The sequence below is a fragment of the Jaculus jaculus genome, chromosome 3 (genome assembly GCF_020740685.1).
Source record: "Jaculus jaculus isolate mJacJac1 chromosome 3, mJacJac1.mat.Y.cur, whole genome shotgun sequence".
Lineage (NCBI taxonomy): Eukaryota > Metazoa > Chordata > Mammalia > Rodentia > Dipodidae > Jaculus > Jaculus jaculus.
The window spans coordinates 141812479-141821950 of record NC_059104.1 but is presented as its reverse complement, the minus strand read 5'-3'; the positions used below and the strand labels follow the sequence as shown (position 1 = coordinate 141821950).

The window sequence follows — 9472 nt, the reverse complement described above, 5'->3', positions numbered from 1 at the left end:
TGGAAGTCTCGAGGTTGAACTTGAGGTGAATGGGCAGACACTCCAGGCCTTTCTTAGGTGGAATGAAAAGGTGAAAACTGCTGTAGGCCTGCCCTGTACCTCCAGACACTGTCTCTCTCTGAATGTTTTTTAACAGGTATGGAGGTGTTGACCATCACATGTGGCAGAAGTCACTTTGGGTCTCCTAGAGGCATAGTCTATCATGGTACTTTATATAGAGCATATGACCTCTCCTGTTGTCCTGAGCCTCTGGGATGCCTGCCAAAACTATGACGCTGTGGATGAAAATATACTTTTACTACCCTACTACGCTGTCTCTAAATGGTTTGGGTTGTGAAAAATTATAATCAGTGTGTTTGTGTGTGTGCGTGCACTCACACACTTGTGTTTTTGCTCAGTCAGAAAGTTGCTATTAGCTGGGGTCTTGAACAATGGACTTAGCTGTGCGTGCTTGGGTTCCTCTTTGTGTGAGGGTGATAGTCACATCAAGAGGGAATGGAAGGGGTTGGAGTTTGACACATGCCAATTTTAATTTTGGCTTTATGTAACTCAGTTATGAAACCTGTATTTCTTTACTTTTCTGGGCCTGTTTCTGCCTTTGTAAAATAATACTTCCCTGAATGGGTCTGCGGGACACCTACAAATTCCACAGTGGAGGAACAAGGCTAACATTCCATACATGAACTTCCCTTTCCCTCTTCTCATTCTTGGAGATGTGTGTAAAAGTGTGTGCACACAACCTTGTGTTTATGATTTTGTGCAACTGTGTTTCTCTTCTATACCTGGCAGACTACATGTGCATAGTGTAATAATCACACAAGGGCCATGCTCAAGTTATACTCCCATCGTTGTCCAAGTTCAATGTCCCCTCTCCCGTTAGCATTTGTTCTTCTGGGCAACAGTCTAGACTGAATGATCGAAGTGATTGTTGTTCCATTCTTCGTGTGAGAACAAGAGAGCTATGGAAAGAGGCAGTGGTGAACTACAGGGAAAACGACTAACACATTCTCCCCCTCCCCCCCGGGCTGTCATACTGAAGTGAGCTTCCTTCCCTCCTTATTGTTCCTTTGCCTGAGCGGGAGGCATCTGGCTTGATTCACTTTTTGTTATATTAAGGCTGTTTTAGTGTGACGACATAACTTGGAGTTACCTGGGTCTTGAGCACTTTCCCCTTCCCTGCTTCCTGAGACAGTTCTCACTGTTCACTTCCCTCAGTTTGAACCCAGGCTATGTGTAGATTCAGACTTCTAATCTGGTGGTGGGAGGGACCAAGGGACATGGTGGTGGTGAGGCATGAATTAGGTGGGTGTTGGGGTTCATTGTGCCTTTGGTGGTCTCTGGGCCTTTGCTTCCTTTCCTCTTCCATATGGGGATGCATACTGAATCTTGGGGCTGTACAGTTACAGCCACAAGAAAGACACAATATTTTGAGTCTCTGTGGTAAGGTAGAGTGTGGGACATTTTCATAGGAATCTCCAGAACCTAGAGCAAGCTCAAAGGTCCCTGTCCTGTTACATTTGCACACGTGCCAGGAGCTCTAGGGAACAGGGCCAGGGTACTTTTAATAATAAATGTATGTGACCAGAACTTGCATATATATGGAACAAATAATGCATTCTTCCCAATCTGTTTTTTTTTTTTTTTGTATTTTTTATGAGAGAGAGAGAGAGAGAGGGAGAGCAAGCAAACAAGAGAATTGGCACACCAGGTGCTCCAGCAACTGAAATTGAACTCCAGATGCGTGCACCATCTTGAGTGCATCTGTGACCTTGCACACTTGTGTCAATTTCTGTATCTGGCCTACGTGGGATCTGGAGAGTCAAACATGGGTTCTTAGGCTTCACAGGCAAGCACCGTAACTGCTAAGCTACATCTCCAGCCCCATTCTTCCTCATCCTCATCCCTTTCCTTGCATTCACAGAGGCTTTACATGAGGTGTGTGTGTGTGTGTGTGTGTGTGTGTGTGTAAAAATAAAGAAAATTCTGGTCTATCACACATAAAAATGCTGCATTTTGAAAGGTGAGAAATCATTCATTGGACAAAGGTTTCTTGAACATTGATGTGTCCCAGGATATAGTGGTAAAAATAATGGGTATATCGCTTGCCTACCTGGGGCTTATTTGTCATTGTTTGACACACAGATAAAAATATAATTTCAAGAACCACATTGGGCTAGAAAGGAAAAATAATGGCATGAATAGAAAGGTACAGGAGATGAGCTTTCCTGAGAAAGTGGCCTTTAAGTTGGAAATTAGGGGACCCTGAGGCAGAAGCAAGATGGAAATGGGGGCAGTGAAAAACCAGCCCAGCCAGCCGCCTGGGCTACTAGCCTCAAGCCGTCAACCTTCATCCTGGAGAGCATGCCTGGGCCCTGGCCTCCGGCCCCTGGCAGCGGTCCGCAGCCACGCCTGTGCCCACCTCCCCAGCACGCGGGATGCACCCCCAATGTGCTACCAAGGCGGGGCCACTGGCGTTTGGTTTCCAGCGTGTTTTATTTTTCTCCCCCTTATCGGTTAAAATCTAAGTTTGGTTAAACTTGGGACCTCCACGGAGCGGACCCATTTCATTTGGTTTTGCTGGTGGCCCTTGTGGTTTTGGTTTTGTATTTTGTTTTCCTTTCCAACATGGCAACAAGTCTTAGACCTGTACCGGGCAATGCCCAGAGAGCAAGCATTTCGGCACCCACGGTTACAGAATGTATGCTGCCAGGAGGCCGAGAGACGCCTCCCAAGAAAATAACAAGGTAAAGGAGCCTGTGGAAATTCAAGCCCTGGTGAATAAAGCCAAAAAAGACCCTGAAGTCATCCATGGACAGGTCCATATTGGCCAACTGTATTCAACTGATAAGCTCATTATTGAGAACCAGGAGCCCAGAACCTAAGGACTAGGGACTGAGGACCGGCGTCAGCATCCGTTCTCTGTGGAGTGGAGCCTCCCGACACCAGCTGCACATCACCTCTTGAATTGAGTCACGTCTCATTCTGTCACAGCCACAGTGTGAAGACATGACTCTCCGCCCCCGGGTGCAACGTTAGCATGAAGAGCTGGAGTCCCTCAGAATAATGCTGGCTACTACTGTGTCTCCTCTCGGCCCACGCCTGTCTCCATCTCGCAGATCACGTATGCTTGCGTAGGGCCTTTGCAGACTGTTTCTTAGTCCTTAACAATAAACAGAATTTTCTCCCCTTCCTTTTGCACCAAAGAAACCTATTATGATGAATGTAAAAACAAACAAACAAAAACCAAACATCCCAGACAATGGGGAGGGTGTGTGTGCATGCAACACGCCCTGTACACTCAGGCATCCTGGTGGAGGTGATTGTAATTTTCTGAGATATTTCCTCAAAAGTGCTATGTATTGCAAACTCTGGAGGTCACCTGAGGTTAACAGCGGTCCCCTACATCTGTCACTTCCAGCAAGCAGCCTGCGTATTGGTGGTTAGACTTCTAAAGACTACCCCCTTTCTCAGTTGGTTGGGCACTTTGCCTTATTCTGTGTACACAGGCATTTCTAATTTTACACAAAAATAAATGTTTTTAAGGGTGCCAATTATATAAAATTAAAGCATGTCTTTTTATTCTACTTGGGAACAAATAGTGGATGGGGTCACAGAAGTGGCTGAGAGTTAAACAAACCAGAAATGGTTCTGGGGAGGTGGCTCAGCCGTTAAGGCCTTGGCCTGCAAATCCTAAAAACTGAGGTTTGATTCCCCACTACACATGTAAAGCTTGATGCACAAGCACATGCATGTGGAGTTTGTTTGCAGTGGCTAGAGACCCTGGCATGCCCATTCTCTGTTTCTCTCTGTTTCTTCTCCTTGCCTCTCTGCTTGCAAATAAATAAATCAAAATATCAAAAAAAAAAAAAAAAAAGAAAAAGAAAGGAAAAGAAAAAGAAAGAAAGAAACCAGAAATGGAAAAAAGACCTCCTTGAGCCAGATGAGGGGTGGAAAGGTGGGTAGGGGCTCCCAAGGGGCCCAGGTACCAATGGTTATGCAAGTAGAAGCTTGAGCCGCCATGGTGATTTCAATGGAAAGCAAATAGGAAGAATGGTATCATTACTTTTTCTTCCAAGGCTGTCCCTGTAGAGGAGGTGGGGAGCTTTGGCAGTCTGGCATTTGAACACCAGACTTCATCATCAAACAGTTCACCCAAACTCACTGGAGGTTGCTTCACATGGGTCATGGGGTGGCCTAGTAATTTGAGTTGGCTTTGTATGTTATGATTAAAAATCATTAACTGGGCTGTAGGGCTCCACTGCTCTCCCATGATGGCCAAAGGGGCTTGTGAAAAATTTCTGGGCTTAGGGTCAAAGAATGTGGCTCACCTCATCAATGAGTTGTTTTCTGACCTCAGAAATACATTTAATAATGTTAAGTTTTAAAGTTTAATACAAACTTCCGTATACCAAGTGTTATCTTAGGCATATCTTCATCTTTTGAGATTATTCACATTTCACTGAAGAGGAAAAAGATAAATTTAGTGAGCTGGTTGAGCATCATCCCCAAAGAATGGTATGCCCCTGTCTTATACTGTTGTATCCATGGGTATAGTCTTACCTGGAAAGAAGGGTCTTTACCTGATTAAATATCTCCAGACGAAGTCTTGGATTGAAGGTGGGTCTTTACTTACAAGAAAGGCGAGGAATATTCTCGCACAATGACCAGTAGGCAAGATGGCTAGAGCAGAAAAGGAAGGAGCTGGAGTTTCTCAGCTTCCAACCAAGGAACACCAGTGGTTGCCAGAGCCACCAGGACCCAGAAATAACTGGAGCGTCCCAAACACTGAGATAATAGGGTCCTGTTGTTTTCACTCACCCAGGCTGTGGTCCTTTGTTAGCGGTCATCATGCCAGGGCACCTTAGACAGTAATTAGTAAACTGGGATTACCCCTCAGTTTGCCAACTCATCATCCCTAGTAACGAGGCCATAGAAAGCCCTGGGATTTGTTTTTTTTAGAAAATCAAGCAGCTAAATTACCTGACCTGGGGTGCCTTTGAATGTCAAGTGTCTGAAGGACAAATGTAACAATGAGGAAGGATCTTTTTAGTATTGTGCCCAAATGTGGTGGGTTCTATCTTCAGTGGGCTCTGGGGAGCTGATGTCTGAGAAGGCCTTGATGATGCAGTAGATGATAAAGAGATAGGGTTAGAGGAGAGATAATGCGTAGTGTCGGACCAGGTTGTTAGGTAGATACATTGGGATCTTTTAAATGAACTAACTACAGAGGAGGAAAGATGGTCTGAAGATGGGATCTGTAATCATCAGAGCTTCTTAAAGGTGAAAGAACTGTCACTGATAGTGAAAATGTTCCTTATTGGTTGTGAGCAAAAAACAACATAGGAACCCCTTGGTGGGACTGTGGCACTGAGATCCCAATCATCAGATGAGATGCTGGGACAGAGACTTCTGCAATTTCTATAAACTTGCAGAGGTGGTGATTCACATGTCTGGGGCTTTAATGCTCTCCTCTCCTTTCTAGATTGCCCACTCCTCTCATCAGTCTTTCTGCAATGGTTCTGGCCAGGTCCTGTGGAAGATACATTTGTAGGAGACACTGGGGGTAGTTTGTGTCAGGATGCAAGGCTTTGGATGGAGGTTGGAGCAACATAGGTGCCTGACAGAGCTGGTATTTATAAGTATCACTGAAATGCTAAACTCAAACCCTTCCTAGGAAACGGACAGAAAGTGAGAAGTTGTAAAGAAAGGGCAAGGAAAGACTATTTGGGTATTAGATCATTTTCAGTTCCTGTAACAAAATACCTGACTGGGTAATGTGCAAAGAGGTTTTCTTTAGCTCACAGTTTTAGAGGTCTAAGGGCATGGTTCTAACATCTGCCTGGCCCTGGTATGGGCTCCCTTGGTTACATCAGATGATGGCACATGGCATTTTGGCAGGCATAGTTGGGAGATGGAGAAGTCACATGTTAAGACCAAGAGCTAGAGTTTCAGGGATGTGGTGGTTTGATTCAGGTGTCCCCCATAAACTTAGGTGTTCTGAATGCTAGGTTCCCAGCTGATGGAGATTTGGGAATTAACACCTCCTGGAGGCAGTGTATTGTTGGTGGTGGTTATGGATGTTATAGCCAGTTTCCCCATGTCAGTGTTTGGCACACTCTCCTGTTGTCTGCCTTATGTGGGCCAGAGGGTGATATCCACCCTCTGCTCATGCCATAGTTTCTCTCTGCCATTGTGGAGCTTCTTCTCAAGCCTGTAAGCCAAAATAAAGCTCTTTTTCCCACAAGCTGATCTTGGTTGGGTGGTTTCTACCAGCAATGTGAACCTGACTGCAACAAGGGGCCAGACTTGTTCTTTTATCATAGCCCAGTCTCACAAGTGCTACTCACAGACATCGGTATCCGAAGGCATTCTTCTCAGAGTGACATCATTTCATAATTACCTTGCACTCAAGGAGCCATCTCTTAAAGGTTCCACCGCACTGTCACACTAAGACCAAGCTTCCACAACACATGAAACCTTGAGGGACAGACTTAAGCCATATCCACATCACAGTGGTGGGTACAAGTGAAAAGTGTTAGGAAAATGGAGGGAAAGGATTCGAGTAGAGAAAGAGTCAGACCAGCTGTGGCATGTGACAGATGCAGAACAGAATCCCTGGGCAGCATTCGGGCACTTGGAAAGATGGGAACTCAGCTACTGAGCTTTGGGGACAGTGGTGTCTGGAGTGCAGTACTGTGTGTGGATGCCCTGACCTAACCCTGTTTAGATAGCTTCACATCCTGCCTGGGAGGTTACTTAAGAACACTTGAGTATTTCTGGATGACCTAGAGGTGAACTGCAGAGGACAATGCAAGACTCAGTGTGCGGTTAATTTGGGTTGATAACGATTTAGAACCGTTAGGGAAACAAACCTCTGGGCATGCCAGTGAGTGCTTTCTAATTAGGTTAATTGAGGTGGGAAGACCCTACCTTCAATTCAGACAGCACCATTCCACAGTCTGGGGTCCAGAACTCAATCAAAAGGAGAAAGGGTGCTGAATGGGAATATTCATTGCTTTCTGCTTCCTGACTGTGAATGCCACTTGTCCAACCTGCTTCACACTCCAGATGCTATGCCTTCCCTGGCACAGTGGACTGTATTTCCTTGAACTGTAAGTGAAAATAAACTTCCTTCCTTAAATTACTTTTGTCACATTCTTTGTCGCAGCAATGGGGTACTTACTAATACAACCAGTGAGTTCAGTTGGAATGGGAAAGGAGGACAGTGGCCTAGACCCATTTTCCAGTATACGAGCAAAGCTTCCTGGGAGATCATCTCCTCATGTCACTGCGCAGGGTCTAAGCTAGGCATTTCCTGCTCATCGATGGATGCTTTAGTGACGGCAACAGCTGTGTGAGCAGGCAGCATTTTTTTTTTTTTTTGTTTTGCTTTACATTTACTATGGCTGAAGCTGAGATACAGAGAGTGAAAATGATCAAGTCATTGATGACTCAGTGGCCAAGTGGGACAGCAAGGTCAGGTCAGCCTGGCCTTGAGGAGGTGGGTGTCACTTGCATTGACACTGCAGATGTCAGTGCCAGACTCCCTCCTGAGCCGCGTGTCTGTGTGGGTGAGTGCAGGCATGTGGGTGCTAAGCACATGTGTGGAGGCCAGAGGAAGACATTCAGGTGCTGCTCCTCACGCTCCACATCATTTGAGGCAGTGTCTCTCATTTGTGTTGAGAACCACTGTGCTTGCCAGGCTAGCTGGTCTGCAAGCTTCTGGGGAAGTTTTCTATCTCCACCTTCCCTCTTGTGCTGGGATTACTGAAGACGTTCACACCTGCTGGTTTTTTAATTTGGGCTCTGAAGATCAGAACTCAGGCCTTCACACTTGTAGACAACTGCTTTATCCAACGGGCCATCTCCCCACATGACTCCTGGGATTCTGCCTCTTCAACCTGCTCTTCTCATAAAAGAGAAACTCTTTTCCTGTCTGAAAGCACATTTGGAGCAAGCATCTGAGCTGAGGCAGGAAAGCCCAGAATGCTTCTCTCCCTCTCTCTCTCTCTCTCTCTTATTTATATGCAGAGGGATTCTGGTCCTGTCCTGCTTCTCCCATAGACAGCAGAGTAAATCTCTGGCTGAGCCTTCCCCTAGTACTGTAAATTGGGGCCCTTCAACAGGGCTTGCTCCTGGTTCAGGTGGTGTTATTATCAGGATTAATTATACAGCTGGACAGTGGCTGAGCCTTTTCTCAGAATAAAAGTCCATTTAGAGGATACAGTTAACTGTATTATTTTTTAACTGCCTGTATCTATCAGTAACCATGGCCTTTTAGAATGGTATTAAAAAAGTAAATAAAGCAATGATCCATCCTTGCTGCTATTTCCTGGTCAGCATAAGAAATATTGAGTTTTCCATCTAGGAGCTCATAGAAGAAACAAAATACCTGTGTAATGGGAGCAATTTGCTCCTTAAATTGGAACCTTGCAAATCAATTATCAAGAACTGGAGCATGCATTTTCTCTTGGGCCAATAAAAAAATTACTGTTTGAAGCAGCACTTGGCTGGCTCATTGGGTATCATCATTAAACCGGGAGTGAGTTTAGGAACAGCAATTCTGCATCGAGGTGTAAAAGGAACAAAATCCTATCTGAAAAAAAACCTAATCAGTAAATCTCCAGAGTTATGTGATTCTATATTTCCAAGATTAAAATGAGCCTTTAGAAATTTATAGCTTAAGAAAGTAAAATTTCACTCCTCCACTCAAACATGCAAACCAAAATGTCTAGTTTCTTTGAGTGACGTTTTAGTGCCTAACTTCTTAGGCCCGGCAGAGTCTTGGAGTAGAGGCATTTGAGAACATAACAGAGCAAAGAACCCTGGAACGTCTCAGGTGTACAGTGTCTTCATGTTGGATGCTGGATAGACTTGCCCGGAGGGCCTGTAAAACTCGCAGATGCTCTAGTCCTGACCTTAGAGATTGTGACTTGGGCTTGGAGCTCAACACCTGCATGATTTAGAAGAGTCTCGGGTCATGAAAGGCAAGATGCAGCTTCTTATGGAGGTCTGCCATGAGTAAATCGGGGCAATCCCATACACAGTAGGACATGAACCTGAGGCTTGAGCTAGTCCCCTCTGCCACTTCCTTCCACCATCCCTGCCTCTCCCCCAGGCTCCTGATGAGCTAATATAGACAAAGTCCTTTTGAGACCTCATCACAGCGCCTGCTGTGCTTGTCTTTCATGTGCATACTAGCATCTGGACATGTTCAAGTGCAGGGAGAGGCCCACGATGTCTTCAGAGGCAGGCTGGCGGCTGGGAGAAGTTCATAATTTCTGGTAGAGTGTGCAATGCTTGTCCTTTAGACTCTCCTCAGAATACCCACTGTGATTGTATTCACGGTGCTCAGTGTGTCCCTGGTGACAGAAGGTTGGGTAAGAAGAGAGCTGCATGTTCCACTTGCCTGGGGGCTCGCAGCAGGCATGAAGGATGGAGGGTTATCCAGGCATGAGCTCAGCATTTGGAT

At 45.5% G+C, this 9472-nt stretch overlaps 1 pseudogene; it reads left to right on the top strand.

Moving 5' to 3' along the window:
* Positions 1 to 269: 269 nt before the first annotated feature.
* LOC101611580 lies at positions 270 to 2882 on the top strand (annotated as a pseudogene).
* Positions 2883 to 9472: the final 6590 nt, after the last annotated feature.